Source organism: Cervus canadensis, chromosome 12 (assembly GCF_019320065.1).
Source record: "Cervus canadensis isolate Bull #8, Minnesota chromosome 12, ASM1932006v1, whole genome shotgun sequence".
NCBI lineage: Eukaryota > Metazoa > Chordata > Mammalia > Artiodactyla > Cervidae > Cervus > Cervus canadensis.
Genome location: NC_057397.1, coordinates 773,100 through 789,968, shown reverse-complemented (window position 1 = coordinate 789,968; position 16,869 = coordinate 773,100). Strand labels below are relative to the sequence as shown.

The 16,869-nt window shown below is 45.0% G+C and overlaps 1 pseudogene; it reads right to left on the bottom strand.

Annotated features, from left to right (window-relative positions):
* Positions 1 to 441: 441 nt before the first annotated feature.
* Positions 442 to 793, bottom strand: LOC122451487 (annotated as a pseudogene).
* Between the last annotated feature and the right edge of the window lie 16,076 nt (positions 794 to 16,869).

Below are 16,869 nucleotides of genomic sequence, written 5' to 3'. Positions count from 1 at the left end.
GATCCCTGGGTCAGGAAGATCCTTTTCTGGAGAAGGAAATGACAACCCACTTTAGTATTCTTGCCTCGGAAATCCTATGGACAGAGGAGCCTGGCAGGCTACGGTCCATGGGGTTGCAAAGAATCTGACACAATTTAGTGACTAAACCACCGCCACCACCAAACCTCTTTATATTTAAGATTATTAAACAGATTATGAAATATTGTTTCTAAGCTTAAGTACATAGATAAGGGTTTTTTAAAATAAGTTTCACACTTTATACGCAGTGACCAAAAAAATCAAGTACTGGTGGCATTGTCTCTAAACACCATTTTCAAAATATTTCCCGCAAAGCATGAGTTCCTTTGAAAATGGGAGTTATTTTCTCAAACATTGTTAAATACTTCCCCTTTTTATTTAATAAAGTTTTATTTTTCAAAATGTACAGCTGGTGGGACCTGTTCATGCACGTCCACCCTTGGTGTTTCTGGTGTAAATTACTTAAGCTCCGTGCTTTGAAACTAGTTTAATAAATCATTTACTAAGGAGTTCCTGAAGGGCTGCCCTAGCCAGAGAACCACGGATCTTCAGTCTCTCAGAGACGACAGCTGGAGTTATAAGCTTATAGCTGGGAACCTCTTTAGAGTTTGTAATACGTTGCTTTGTCAAACAAGACTAGATTATTGAGCTTGTCCTGAACTCTGCCTTTGGACCATTTATTCGTTTTGGCCTTTGCCCCAGATTTGCTTACTGGATCTTTACCTTTCTGGACTGACTTTCCAGCATCTTTCTTCTTGTCATCCTTGGGTGGCATAGCAAAGCTGGGATAGGATCTGCAACCAATGCCACCGCACTAAGATGCTGGACAATAAGGCAAATTTCCCCCTTTTAATCAAAGGGCAGACTGAACAGCTTTTGGTTTTTACTTTTTAATATTGGGTGAGCAGTATGCTGCTGACAGACATGTTATCCCAGGAACATCAGTAAACACAGCACACTTGCTTTTCATAAAGGAAAAACACAGACCTCTTCTTTGCTTTTGACTGTTCATGATTTGCCATCAGATGACCGGTGAACTGCCATGTCACTGTCACACTATGAAATATTGGAGAGATTCTCATTCTAGTTTAATATAATCTATAAAGCCACTTAAGGAGATCAAACCAGTCAATCCTAAAGGAAATCAAACCTGAATATTCATTGGAAGGACTGATGCTGAAGCTGGAGCTCCAATACTTTGACCACGAGATGCAAAGAGCCTGCTCATTGGAAAAGACCCTGATGTGGGGAAACATTTAGGGCAGGAAAAAAAGAGGGTGACATAGGATGAGATGGCTGGATGGCATCACTGATTCAACAGACATGAACTTGGGCAAACTCCAGGAGATGATGAGGGACAGAGGCCTAGCATGCTGCAGTTCATAGGGTCACAAAGAGTTAGACATGACTCAGTGACTACATAACAATAGAGTTACTTACCTGGGGACATATTCATAGCAAAAGGTCCCAGGATGCTAAAAGAGAAAAAATCACCAATCTACTTTGGCAACTCCCATTCTCCAGATATAAACATAAAAATAGAAGTTCTAATTTCTCCTTTGACCTCCAGTAGGTTACTATGTCCATTACCTGAGATACATACCTTCTACTTGGGAAACCTTAGTCTAGTGGGTAAAGCAACTCAGGATCAATACCCATGGAGACAGTGATGACAACACATGGGACAAAAGGCCAATGTTGTCTCCAGAGTTCTCAGGCAACCTCATGGGGAAACTTGGGGTCAGAACAGACCATCAGAGCTACCCCAAGTGGAGGGCATGCAGCCAAGCCTCTACGCTCCTACTTCACGACACTTGCAACGACCAGTCACTGGGAATGAGTTGCCCCCTCAGGGAGGGGGAATGGGTTTGAGCAGCTCTCTTCAGCTGAGGGTAATGCCTGGGAAGGAACCCAGCTGTAAGCCATCAGCAGACAACATCAGCACCAGCTGGAGGAATGAATGCACCGGTCCCAAAGGGAGATGAGGCAACACCCCAGAGCACCCACCATATGCACTCAACCTCCAATTCAAGTTGCAGTGTGAATACCAGCAGGTGTTTCTACTCTCTGGTGAAAGGAGGAATTCCATAAACGCAGCCCTTTAGGAAAGTTAATAGGTTAAGCTGGTAGGACTCTTTTTCCCTGCTGCTGCTGCTAAGTCGCTTCAGTCGTGTCCGACTCTGTGCGACCCCATAGACGGCAGCCCGCCACGTTCCCCGTCCCTGGGATTCTCCAGGCAAGAACACTGGAGTGGGTTGCCATTTCCTTCTCCCATGCATGAAACTGAAAAGTGAAAGTGAAGTCGCTCAGTTGTGTCCGACTCTTAGCGACCCCCTGGACTGCAGTCCACCAGGCTCCCCCATCCCGGGGATTTTCCAGCAAGAGTACTGGAGTGGGGTGCCATTGCCTTCTCTGCTTTTCCCCTGAGGTATCAAAAATACAACATTAACACTTGATGGATGACTTCCCCGGGGGCTCAGTGGGTAAAAGTCTGCCTGACAGTGTAAAAGACATGGTTTTGATCCTTGGTCCGGGAAGAGTCCACATGACGCAGAGCAACCAAGCCCATGTACCACAACTACTGAGCCTGAGCTCTAGAGCCCGCAAGCCACAACTACTAAGCCCACATGCTACAACTACTGAAGCCCGCACGCCCAAAGCCAGTGCTCCACAAGAGAAGTCACCATAATGAGAAGTCTGCACACTGCAAAAAAGAGTAGCCCCCACTCACTGCAACTAGAGAAGACCCAGCGCAACCAAAAATAAATTTTTTTTTTTAAAAATACTTGATGGAAGATTTCTCCTAAATGGGCTTTAGCTAAGAGTCATAGACCTTGGGCAGCTTACACAGACTGACAAGCATGCGCATTATCTTGACACTCAGGCTTTCCAGAGTCCCCGCTATCCTCTTTGTTAATTAACTACTGGGATAAAATTTATCCTGGATTTAAAAAAAATTGCAGTGTAAACAGACAGACACTCACAAGAGAGGTATGTGATAGTTGGATCTGCTTCCTATAACCAAAATCTAAAAATATGTTGAATCAGGAAAGGGTATTGCCACTTTGGTTCCCAGAATCTTTGAGCTGGAAGGCACCTCGGAGGTTCTGGAACTCACCCTCCCCATTTCACAAATGAGGAAACTAAAGTCAATTCCCTCGTGTAGTCAACTCACTTTCCCAGGGTCACAGACACGTTCCATGACTCTGGTAGCACCAGATTCAAAAGTTTGCTCTTTTGACTCATAATTCATTGCATGACTCCAGCCCTGCATTTATTTGGCAGGCATCTGTGGCTGGCAGGATATTATGCAAAAGTCATATAATCTATATTTATGATGTCTTAAATAATTCTGAAAAAGTACTCTCAAGAGTCTCTTAGTTGTCAAGATTTTCACATATACATTTCCAATTAGCATAATTGATTAAACTATAAATGTCTCTATAAAATTACACATACTCTTTTGTTATCCAAGTGTATTTAAGCCCCTGACAACAGAGAGATCAGAAATTTATGCAACCCAACATTTGTTCAGTTCCAAGGAAGATAACTAGTTCTAATAAAAGCTTCATCTGGGTAATCCATTTATGTTCATTAGTACATCATAATCTCATAGCTATAGCTTCTGAACATTATCTCATTTAATCTTCCCAGAAAGTGTGACATGTCAGTTCAGTTGCTCAGTCATGTCCTACTCTTTCCAACCTAGACTGCAGCACACCAGGCTTCCCTGTCCATCACCAACTCCTGGAGCTTGCTCAAACTCATGTCCATCACGTCAGTGATGCCATCCAACCATCTCATTCTCTGTCATCCCCTTCTCCTCCCACCTTCAATCTTTTCCAGCATCAGGGTCTTTCACATGAGTCAGTTCTTCTCATCAGGTGGCCAAAGTACTGGAGTTTCAGCTTCAGTATCAGTCCTTCCAATGAATATTCAGGACTGATTTCCTTCAGGGTGGACTGGTTGGATCTCCTTGCAGTCCAGGGGACTCTCAAGAGTCTTCTCCAACACCACAGTTCAAAAGCATCAATTCTTCCGCACTCAGCTTTCTTTATAGTCCAACTCTCACATCCATACATGACTCCTGGAAAACCATAGCTTTAACCAGATGGAACTTTGTCGGTAAAGTAATGTCTCTGCTTTTTAATATGGTGTCTAGGTTGGTCATAGCTTTTCTTCCAAGGAGCAAGTGTCTTTTAATTTCATGGCTGCAGTCACCATCTGCAGTGATTTTTGAGCCCCCCCAAAACAAAATCTCTGTTTCCATTGTTTCCCCATCTATTTGCCATGAAGTGATGGGACTGGATGCCATGATCTTAGTTTTCTGAATGTTGAGCTTTAAGCCAACTTTTTCACTCTCCTTTTTCACTTTCATCAAGAGGCTCTTTAGTTCTTTACTTTCTGCCATAAGGGTGGTGTTATCTGCCTATGTGAAGTTATTGATATTTCTCCCGGCAATCTTTATTCAAGCTTGTGCTTCATCCAGCAAGGTATTTCACATGATATACTCTGCATATAAGTTAAATAAGCAGGGTGACAATATACAGCCTTGATGTACTCCTTTTCCTATTTGGAACCAGTCTGTTGTTCCATGTCCAGTTCTAACTGTTGCTTCTTGACCTGCATACTGATTTCTCAGGAGGCAGGTCAGGTGGTCTGGTATTCCCATCTCTTCCAGGATTTTCCACAGTTTATTGACAGTTTGCCACAGTTTGTCACAGTTTGTTGACAGTGTGACATGAGCAGAGAGCAAATGATTAGCTCCAATTCAAAGATGAAATGACATATCAGACAAAAAGAAATGGCTCACTGAAAGACATACATCCAGTACATCGTGAAGTCAAAGAAAAGTTCAAGTTTATTGTTGTTCAGTTGCTCAGTGGTGTCCGACTCTTTGCAACCCCATGAACGGCAGCATGCCCCACTTCCCTGTCCTTCACTCTCTCCCAGAGTTTGCTTAAACTCATGCCCATTGAATCAGTGATGCCATCCAACCATCTCATCCTCTGTCGCCCCCTTCTCCTCCTGCCCTCAATCTTTCCTGGCATCAGGGTCTTTTCCAATGAGCCAGCTCTTTATCAACCTCATAACCCAGTATGGTAAATACACCCTAAGGTGACAACCTCCTCCCCTATGACTTGCTTAAAACATGGCAAAGAGGATGGGATGTGATGATCTTTTATTTATTTTTGGCTGCACTGGGTCTTCCTTGTGGTACACAGGCTCTTCATTGCTGCGTGGGCTTTCTCTAGTTGTGGCAAGCAGGGGCTACTCTCAAGTTGCGATGCACAGGCTTCTCATGAGAGCACAGGCTCTAGGGTATGGGCTCAGTACATGTGAGCCATGGGCTTAGTTGCCCCGAGGCATATGGGATCTTAGTTCCTGGACCAGGAATCAAACCCATGTCCCCCTGCATTGGCAGGCAGATTCTTAACCACTGGGCCACCAGGGAAGTCCCATAACTATCTTTATTTAAATTTTATTTTATTGAAATACACTTGATCTACCATGTTGTGTTAATTTCTGCTGTGAGCATTCACTTGTGAGCCAGTTCCTTATTCAGAAGTCCTTCATGTACATCATCTCCTGGCTGGAGGCCTGGGTTGGTATTGAGTCCAGTGTGGTCTTGGCAGCTCACACTCAGGATGAAAAGGAATTGGAATAGACATGTGTCTTGGACAAAGATAGTAATACGTCCTCCAAGGGTTGGAGCCATCACAAGCTGTCCCCTGATGGTGTTATCTGGTTTGCAGCCCCACAGTCCTTTGAATTGTAGCCCTCATAATCATCCTGACAATTGGAAGGGCCCCAGGCCGCTTGAGGCCTGTTTCGTTGTTGCAGCTGACTTCACCCACTAATAAAGATGTGGAACAGAGCAAGCTGCCGAGATTCTTGCTTGTGACCTTCTTTATAAATGTTAGTATCATTTCTTCTTTTTTTGGCTGCACCACACAGCTATGAGATCTTAGTTCCCCAGTGTTTAAACCATATTCTAGGCAGTGAGAGCACAGAATCCTAACTACTGGATCACCAGGGAATTTCCCTGAATGTTAATATATCGTTTCTTCTATAACTTCAGCAGGAGAGCAATCAGTTAGCCCACATTCTTGGGAGGGATCACTCTGTGTGTATGTGTTTGTGTGTGTTAGTCGCCCATCTGTGTCTGACTTCATGACCCCATGGATTGTAGCCCACCAGGCTCCTCTGTCCATGGAATCTTCCAGGCAAGAATGCTGGAGTGGGTTGCCATTCCCTTCTCCAGAGGATCATCCTGACCCAGGGACTGAACCCGCGTCTCCTGCATTGCAAGCGGATTCTTTACCACCTGAGTCACCATCACCTAATTCTTTGATTACAAAAGTATGAGGCTCCACCATAGTAGATAAACTCCCTGATGTACAAATGTCTTTCTTCCTATAGCCTAAGATTTTTTAAATCAGTGATTGTTTTGCTCCGAATATTTGTGTACCCCACAAATCCATAAGCTGAATGCCTAATGCCCAAGGTGACAGGGCAGGCCAGTGTATTAGAAGGCAGGCCCTTGGGAGGTGATTAGGTCATAAGGGCAGATCCCCGATGGCTGGGATTAGTGCTCTTATCAAAGAGAAGCCAGAGGACTCCCTCGTCCCCTCCACCATGTAAAGATATAACAAGAAGTCTGCAGTAGTCACCCAACAATGCTGGAACCCTGATCATGGACTTCCAACCACTAGAACTGTAAGAAATAAACGTCTGTTGTTTAAAAGTGACTCAGAGGGACTGCCCTGGCTGTCCAGTGGTTGAGACCTTGCCTTCCAATGCAGGGGTTGTGGGTTCAATACCATTTGGTGAGCTCAGATCCCACATGCTTTGTGGCCAAAAACCAAAATGTAGAACAGAAGCAATATTGTAACAAATTCAACAAACTTTAAAAATGGTCCACATTAAAAAAAAAAAAAATCTTTTTAAAAATAGTGACCCAGATAGTTTGTTATAGCTGCCCAAATGATAGGCTAAGAAATGTAATTTCTAAAACTTTGAGATTGGATGGAATTTTTCATTCTTCTGTATTTTTAGGACTATAACTCTTAGAAGATACTCGATATTACATCCAATTGAGTTCTTGATGTTTTATGTGGATTCATCAAGCTTGTACCCTCAATGCACAGGGTCCTTCTTTTTTTTTTTTTTTCCATTTATTTTTATTAGTTGGAGGCTAATTACTTTACAATATTGTAGTGGTTTTTGCCATACATTGACATGAGTCAGCCATGGATTTACATGTGTTCCCCATCCCGATCCCCACTCCCACCTCCCTCTCCATCCCATTCTTCTGGGTCTTCCCAGTGCACCAGCCCTGAGCACTCATCTCATGCATCCAACCTGGGCTGGTGATCTGTCTTACCCTTGATAGTATACTTGTTTCAATGCTATTCTCTCAGAACATCTCAATGCACAGGGTCCTTCTTATATATATCTTGTGCCAAAAAAAAAAAAAATGCTTTCAAATCCATGATTTCCACACCCAGATACGTCACAAACTGCCCAAAAAAAAGTCTTGAAAAATGACGGCCAGAGAAAAATAATACATTACTTACATGTCTATTTTTCTCTTCTCAGGTTCTTTAAGATATGTATGCTAGTTAAAAGCAAAAATGATAAAATTGTCTGGTGGGATTTTCAGAATATGTACTATGAAATACATACAACAACTACAAAATAAACCTGTTGCTGTTGTTGTTCAGTCATAGGAGTAAAAGACAACGTTCCAGCTCGGCTCTGCCCAGGCCCCCAAATCCACCCTGTTTGGACACTCTAAGCTTCAAAAGTCTCACCACACCTCCAAGAAGTCATAAGCCACTGGCCTCGGCATGAAAGACACTGGTGCCCTTAATCAGAAGGCAGGGGCAGAAATCAGATTGCCAACAGGCTTACTGCTCCCAACATCCAAACCCCTGGGCTTCTGTAACTTAGCTCATCCCCCAGTTCTTAACTGGGAAGAGAAACACCCCTAAAGGCTAGCCTTTGGAAGAAGGAGAGGGCAGACTCAGTCCAAGAAGCATGTTGTAGATAGAGCAGCCTCTAAAAGTCTCGGGCCAGAGCCAAAATGCCATCAGCTCAACAGCTGAGCCGCCTGGCAGTTCTAATGCATGTCATCAAGGTTTGTCTGCAAGGTCTCAATAGAACTTCACAGACATGGAGTTTTCCAAGCACAAAGTTTCCTTTTAAACACTCTCACTCCATCCCCTGCAATTCCAAATGCTGTCCTGGTCTCTCTGCATCCCTTTGAGTTTCCAGAAGAAAAGATCCCCAAGCTCCTACATAAGGGCTTCTGCAGAGCACCATGCTATGTTTTGCCCAAAAGAAGCAAGCTGCCCCGAGAATGTTCCTGACCTTTAAAGGGCTCCCTTTCAACGCTCTGCCTCTCCTAGGTGGCACAGCAGTAAAGAACCCGCGTGCCAATGCAGGAGACTCAGGAGACGTGGGTTCGATCATGGGTCATGAAGATCCCCTGGAGTAGGAAGTCAACCCACTCCAGTATTCTTGCTGGAATAACCCCATGAACAGAGGAGCCTGGTGGGCTACAGTCTGTGGGGTTGCAAAGAGCTGGACACGACTGAGCATCTGAGCACACATGCATGGTTTCAACGCTCTCTCAGGCTGAGTCCAACCAGAACTGTCCATTTTAATGTCTCCCACCAGAAAACCCGAGAAAGAACCTTCCCAGAAACAGCTCCCGCTTACCTGCATCCTCAGAGAGCAGCTTCCTGCCAACCCCTCCCAGACTCATCACAATAAAACCACAAGCATTCCTTCATCATAATAGTAACATTAATACAGCTTCCATCTGTCAAGCATCTCATTGCCAATCAAGACAGTTTTTATTATCCTCGTGGTAATGTTAATAATGGCTAACAATTAGAAAATACTTATTTTGTGCCAGGTCCTACACTAAGTCCTTTTAATGCATTATTTCATTCTCTCCTCACATTAAGCCTGTGAGCAGAAAATATTATTCCCATTTCCCAGAACTTGAGACTCAAAGAGGATCATCATTACAGTCAGGATGGAGAGTAGCCTACACTAGAAACTATTTCTGTCTCACTCCAAAGATCAACATTCTTCTCGGGATACAAATTTAAAAGAGCAATAATATGTTATAAAAATTTCTTAAGCATTTAAAAAGAACAAATTTAGGGGGGCCATGCCACACAGCATGTGGGGTCTTAGCTTCTCAACCAGGGACCAATCCCGCGCCCCCTGCATTGGAAGTGTGGAGTCCTAACCACTGCTGACCACCAGGGAAGTCCTGTAATGTTTAATATTAGTAAATAATATTGTAACATTGTCACCGGGATCTCCCTGTAAAGTCGGGTCATAAGGAGGACCAACCACAGTGAGGAAATTCTATCTTCTAGTAATACGGACATCCTAGTCAAGTTATGTCATCTGCAGTCATTATGATACTGTGTTGGACACAGCTTTCATTTTCCACTCCTGTATTAAACAAGCATCTGTTGTCTCAGGTATTAGTAACTAGCACAGTGAGTAAAACAAGTTCCACACCCTCGCAACCTAGTGGCAGAAACAAATAAAGAGATAATGACTTAAGAGCAGAGGATGATACTTAATGAGATGAAAGATGTATACACCTGAGACAGCCCTGGAGGGTGTGGGAGAGAGGACTTCCTAGAATGAGCAATGCCTAGGTCAAGACCTATGGCTGATTCATATCAATGTATGACAAAACCCACTGAAATGTTGTGAAGTAATTAGCCTCCAACTAATAAAAAAAAAGAATAATGCATGAACCCAAAAAAAAAAAAAAAAAAAAAAAAAAAAAAAAAAAAGACCTAAGATTTGCTGAAAAGCCCAACAAATGTCAAGAAGAACATTCTCAGCAAAGAGGAAAGTGCATGGGCCGGCCCAGCAGCAAGAGAGAAGGCTTTGAGAAACAGAAAGGACTTCGTAGAGCACAGGGTCTGGTGGGCAGAGCAGTAAGAAATGAGTGGGAACAGGGGCCAGCGTGTGCAAGACTTTGTTAAGGATTTTGGCCTCCATCCTGTGAGCAGTGGGGAGCCATCAAAGGCATTTGGTGTGACCTTTCAACTCTGCCCCTTACCAGCTCTGTGGCTGTGGTCATGTCAGGGGTCACTGGGGGGGGCTAGGTCTTTTCAGGGGCAGAGCCAAGATGGAGATGTATCACCTTTGTCAGGACGTCTGGCTCCAGGATGTGGGGAGCAAGGCGAGGTTGCCCAGGACCTGGTAGACTGCGGCAAGAACAAAATAAAGGGCAGACCCAGATGGCAGATCTGGAGCACGTCGGCCAGCCCTGCAAGTCTGGGGAGAGGAGACTGTTAGCACAGGAGTCTGAGAGCCCCAGGGGCACAGAAAGGCAAAGATAAGAGGCTCGACACAAGGAAGTGAAAGTGTTTGGTCGTTCAGTCATGTCCGATTCTCTGTGACCTCATGGACTGTATGTAGCCCACCAGGCTCCTCTGTCCATGGGATTTCTCGGGCAAGAACACTGGAGCGGGTTGTCAGTTCCTCCTCCAGGGGATCTTCCCAGCCCAGGGGTCGAACCCAGGTCTCCTGCATTGCTGGCAGATTCTTTACCATCTGAGCCACCAGGAAGCCCAGAGCTAAGGAGCCTGTGAAAACAGGAAGGGAGGTAGAACAGCGTTAGAGGACGACCGGCTACAAGGTTTGAGGAACTGAACATGGGCAGCATAGAGAAAGGTGGTTAATCCAAAAACGGCTCAAAGTCACAGGAACGTTCTGCGGTCAAGCCACCAGCACCTCTCTCTTGCGTTCTGTGTTTTTATAACACCTGTATTGAGATCCAATTCACAAGCCACACAGTTCACCCACTTAAGAGTATACAACTCAGTGATGTTTAGTATATTCACAGAGCTGCACAACAACCTCTACAGTAAACTGAGGAATATTTTTTCAACTCCCCAGAAGAAAGGCCATACCTCAAGCCCCCATCTCACCCAGTGCCAGGCAACTACTAATCTACCCTCTGTGTCCGTGGGTGACATCTCATATAAACGGAACCACACTGTGTGGTCCTGTGTGACTGGCTTCGTTCACTCAGCATGTTTCCTAGGTTCACCCATGTTGTAGCATGGTCCAGTAAGCCATTCCTTTTTACTGACGAATAACATTCCCTTCCCTGGTGGCTCAGTGGTAAAGAATCCACCTGCCAATGCAGGAGATGAAGGAGACATGGGTTCTCTCCCTGGATAGGGAAGATCCCCTGGAGAAGGAAATGGCAACCCACTCCAGTATTCTTGCCTAGACAATCCCACGGGCATAGGAGCCTGGCAGGCTACAGTCCATGGAGTCGCAAAGAATCGGACACGCGGAGCAACTGAGCACACACATACACACAGATGTACACACTCATGGATACACCACATTTTGTCAGGCAGCCTAAGCTTTCCAAGAAAACAAAAGCAACTGAAGAGCAACCAAATATTCCAAATATCTCTGAGGACGTCTCTGGGGCTTTCAGACACAGCGAGGGATAATCACGACCTGGACCCCAGGTGGTGGCACTGGTGGTGGGCACCAGGCTCCTCAAGACTGAAACGAGCCAGCCCCAAACATGCCTGGTCACCACTCACTCAGGAAAGCTGCTGCCCATGCAGCCTTTGTCCCCTTCCGTCCTCAGCTTGGGCCCTCACAGGTGACCACATTCACTCTTCAGTTTGAGGGGCCAGCACGCAACCCAAAAGGGATGGCAGGCAGGCCAGTCTCTGAGCTGCTCCCCAGAACCCAGAAGAACCAAATTCCCTCCTCCTGACCTCAGGTCCATTCCGTGTTCCTGCTGGTAACGCAAGGGCAAAGCAGGGGCCTGGGTGTATAAGACAGATACAGGCAGACAAAGGCTAATAATGGTGAAGAGGGGAGGCTCATAGCAGAGGTGGGGCGGGCAGGCGGGCAGGCAGCATGCAGTGGAAGGAACCAGAAGGCTTTTCTCCTGACCGAACCTGGATTTCTGGAAGTAGATTTTAATATCTCATTGGATTCAAATCCGGATTGCATGACTTCACCTGACCAAGTCGGGGTTTCCTTACGCATAATGTGAGGACAAGGGCTCCTCCCTCGCTGGATTGCTGGGAGGACTAAATTAGATATTGTAGATAGGGGGCTTGACACAGCAGCAGGCGCATAGTGACCTACCAAAGCACAGTAGCTATTATTGGTTGTTGTTGCCTGTTCTTTGCGAACATGTGCCAGCAGAGATAATTACAATGATCTTCCATATTGGAGCAGTATTTTATAATTTCCAACCCAGGTCATACACATTTTCTCCCTAAGTTCTGAGCCCTCTGAGGGAGATTTTATTGCTATTACTGTTTCCACTTTATTAAAGAAAAAACTGAGAGGAGAGAGAGAAGTAGAGACAGGCAGGGGTGAGAAAAGGGATGGGACGAAATGGCTAATTGGTTGTTACCTCCTCAGGGGTGGGCCAGGGAGAGTGAACCACATCCTCAAAGAATTCAGGCTGTGTGTGCCAACGTCTGTCCAATTCCAGGAAAAACAAGCCAGAAAAACATACCCAGGGAGGGTAGGCTATGAAAAAGGAATAACAGACACTGGAATCAGAAGCTCTAGACTCACATACCAGTTTTGCTTCTTTTTCTTCAGACCTCAGTTTTCTCATCTGCAAAATGGGAGGAACATTCATACCTAACAGATGGTAGTTTTCTGAAGGTCAAATGGAACACTAGAGGTGAAAGGACCTTCTAACCACAGAACAGTATCTATTTTTATTATTACTGAAAGCTTCTCTCCAGCTTCTATTCCCATCTTGCAAACACCCAGATCACGGATTTCTCTGTTCTTATGATTTCCACAGTATTCCATACTTCTACCAAACAGCTGAACACATTGCACTGTTATTATCTATTTACATAACAGCTTCAATCCCCAGGTCGGGAAGATCTCCTAGAGAAGGAAATGGCAACCCACTCCAGTATTTTTGCCTGGAGAATTCCATGGACAGAGGAGACTGGTGGGTTACAGTCCTTGGGGTCGCAAAGAGTTGGACCTGACTGAGCACTAACACTTTCACTTTGGGGGTCCTTAGTTTCTTAATGCAAACTCTGAATCGCTGGCAGGATAATACTCCACAGTTTCCAAAATTATTTGACCACGAAAGCCTTTCCATGGGGCATGACACGGGACTAGAGTTCATCAAAGAGTTTTGAAGATGCACAGAAATGAGCTGGAGGCCCCACCCCATCCTAGCTAGTAGACTTGGGCAAGCTCCTTTCATCTGCAAGAAATGGGGGAAACAAGAAGAATTCTCAGCGGCATGGAGCAGGTTACATGAGACCACACCAGGTGCCTTCTTTGTTTTTCCCTTTCTCCTCTCTCTGATCACCTTCTCTTTCCCTCTCTCCTTTCCTCTAACACTCCCATCTTCTCCCCTGCTGCAGCCAACTTCCAAATGAGCCCCAGTTAGGACTCTGCGGAAAGAACAAATGAGCAGGCCAGCCCACCTGAAAGCAATTAGCTTTGCAGAACTCTGTGGCCTTTTCTTTCCTCCTGAAGCTGGTTCTGTCTGGACCCAGCACCTGGGTGACAAGTTGGGTTTGATTTTAAGCAGCCAAAAGAAAAGGGAAAGAAAAGAGAAAGAAGTGGAAAGCAACTAGCTTGAAGAAGATGATAAGCTCCTATTCTGATCTTAAGAAGGTAGGCGACGGGGCAGGGAGAGGTCAGGAGCACCCGCCCCTCCCTGATGCTGTTCCCACTCTGGGGCAAAGAGCTGCTCTCTCTTGGTTTAGCTTAGACTCAGCCGGAGGGATTTGGGTCAGACTGAGCAGGCGGCTCGGATTAGGTGGGAAACCCCCAACCAATTTGAAATGAATTTAAAGTGAGTCAGACCCAGAGGAGTCCGTGCATTCTGAGAGGTGGTGGCATAGTTGGAAAAGGGAGGGTGGACATGAGTCCACTGTGATTTCTGATCATTTTATGGCCCCACCTGCAGGCTCAGGCTCCAAGGTCAGGGAATTCCCACGTGGGAATGAGAAATCACTAGTCGGTCCCTTGGCAGCAGGACAAATGGAAAAGGAACAGATTCACCCGAGGGGCCAGGCAGAGCGGTTTTTGTGACAAAGGACGAGTCCATCAGCCCTCCCATAAGCTATTCCTCACAATGGTAATTATAAGTATAATAATGGACAATAATGCTAATAACAAGTAATAATGGTAATAATAAATAATAATGGTAAAAACAAGGGCAAGCATCTGTTGGTGCCTTCTGTATGTCAGACACTGCTTGGAGAACTACTGTATATTGACATATATTTATTATATTGTCCCATTTTAATCCACATAACCCTGCAAAAAAAAACATTCATTTATTTAACCAGTATTTAACCTATCAAATGCACTCTATGTACCACAAACTGTGCTATAAGTGCTGGCAATATAATAATGAATTTATAACTGTGGAGGAGTTTCTGCCCCATTCTATGGATAAGGAAACTGAGGCTTAGAGAGGTAAAGTAAGGATGCTCCCATAAACAGCAGCAGTTACTGAGGACAGCACAGACCCCCACCCCACACCTTAAGGCCGCATACTGAAAAGCGGAAACGTTCAACAACAGACAGCACTGCAAATATGATTCTTTACAGGAAGTTCTCTTCTTTCGGCAAGAAATTAAATGTCTTTTTTTTATCTTCAGGACATGTTCTCTTGTTAAACAAACAACCATGTGTCTTGTTACACAATGATGTGTCTTGTTACTTCATGAGTAAGCTGGTCTGCAAGTTTTCTGAGCAAGAGTTTTATAGAGCAAATGCAAGCAGTCCACCTCAGCATCTAGGGGAAGCTCAGCGGATGTGGGAAGAAAAGACAAACGGAGGCACAAATGCATTAAGTAATTATCCTCGTTTGATCAGAATCAGGTCTAGGATTTCATCCATCCAGAATCACAAAGTATTAGAGCCAGAAAGGGAACCATACACTCCTAAAGTGCACCCTGTGGGTGCCTCGCCTGCATTCACCGCTTCTTTTGGTAAGAAACCTCTTGAGACTTTCCTGGGGGTCCAGTGGCTAAGACTCTGTGCTCCTGATGCAGGGGCATGGGTTCAATCCCTGGTCAGAGAACTAGATCCCACATGCTGCAACTAAAGATCTCATATGCCACAACTAAGACCTGACACAGCCAAAAAAATAAATAATTTTAAAAAAATTTTATAGAGATCTCTTTATAATGGCTTTCAAATGGATGGCCACACTTCCCTCTCACAGCCCCTTTACTACAGAAAAGCTGCTGCTGCGCCAGCTCCAATCAAGCATTCCATTCCCTGACCCTGGGTACCAGTGCTGAGATTCGATGTTGTCAATGGACCAGTGCTGTTCAATGAAGGGCAGGCAGAGATTCCTTGAACTTCTGGGAAAAAGGCATCTTCACTCTTCAGTGACAGCATCTGCCCTCTGCTTTAAAGCTGAAGCTCTGCAGGAGGTAAAGCAGACAGCCTGGAAGAAACTGAGTCTCAGGCCCATCTCTGAACCACTGAGTCATACCAACCTGGAAGTCTACACTGACTCTGGGTTTTCCAATAAATCTGCCCACTCTGTCATGAGTTAATTCTAGGTGAGTGGGGTTAATGCCACAGAGGAACAGTGGCCAATAGGAAGCCAAACTTGTCCTCTCACAGGCAGAGAAACTGAGGCCCAGAAAGGTCCAATGATATGTTCAAGGTCACACTTCCAGGGGAAAGAAAGGGTCAAACTCTTTCTGGAAGTCTCCAGAAGAAAGACTAAGAAGATTCCAGTTTGGAATTCCTAGTTTAAAAATGGACTGCTATCCCTGATTTTCTACTAGATAGAAGCTACTAAAGTTACTAAAGCGTTAGTCGCTCAGTTGTGCCCGACTCTTTGTGACCCCATGGACTATAGCCTGCCAAGCCCCTCTGTCCATGGGATTCCTCCGGCAAGAACACTGGAGTGGGTTGCCATTTCCTTCTGCAGGGGATCTTCCAACAAAAGCTAGCCGGTAACAAAATAGAGTGCCGGTGAGGAAGCTGGGCTCCCTACCAGGAAGTGTTCAAGCAGAAAGACACAGACTCGATGGCAGATTGCAGAGGGAGATTGGGTCTCCTGGATGGTGGACCTAAACACCCCCAACCGCACAGCTGGAAGGGACCCAAGAAGCCACCGTGTTAGTGCCTAAGAGTCTTTTCAACCTGGAGACTGTTTTCAGAATGAGGATCAGAACTCTCCAACTGACTCATGGTCCAGAGCTCTGCCTACCATGTCACCCTCATTCCCCTAAGGAAGCCTGGTGTAGGGGTGTCAAGGTAATGGGAGGCAGCCTGGTGTCAGGGCTAAGAGAACTGGCATGGGAAAAGGGATTGAACCTTAAACATATGAAAAGATGCCCAATCTCATGTATAAGAAAAAAAAAAACATTGAAACTGCAGTTAGATACCATTAAAAAAAAAATCTACCAGTTAAGGAAAACCCTCAAGTTGACAAGCTCTTCAGCTGATGAGGCTGAGTAGAAAGAGACACTCTGAACCTTGCTGGTGGAGTGTCTTATTGGTATAAGCCCCGTGGAAGATGGTTCAACACCATCTGTCAAAATTATAAATGCATATAGCCTATAACTTAGCGATCCCACTTTATCCTACAGATGTACTTGCATGTGTATAAAATTAGGTATATACAAATATAATCAATGTACTGGAGTAACAAAAGATACAACAATTCTAAATATCCACAATAGAGGACTGGGAAAATGCCATGAATCATCAGTATGAAGGAATACTATACAAACATGAGGGGAAAAAATGAGGACACTCTATTAATCACTCTGGAAAGAATTTATGTTGTTAAGGCGA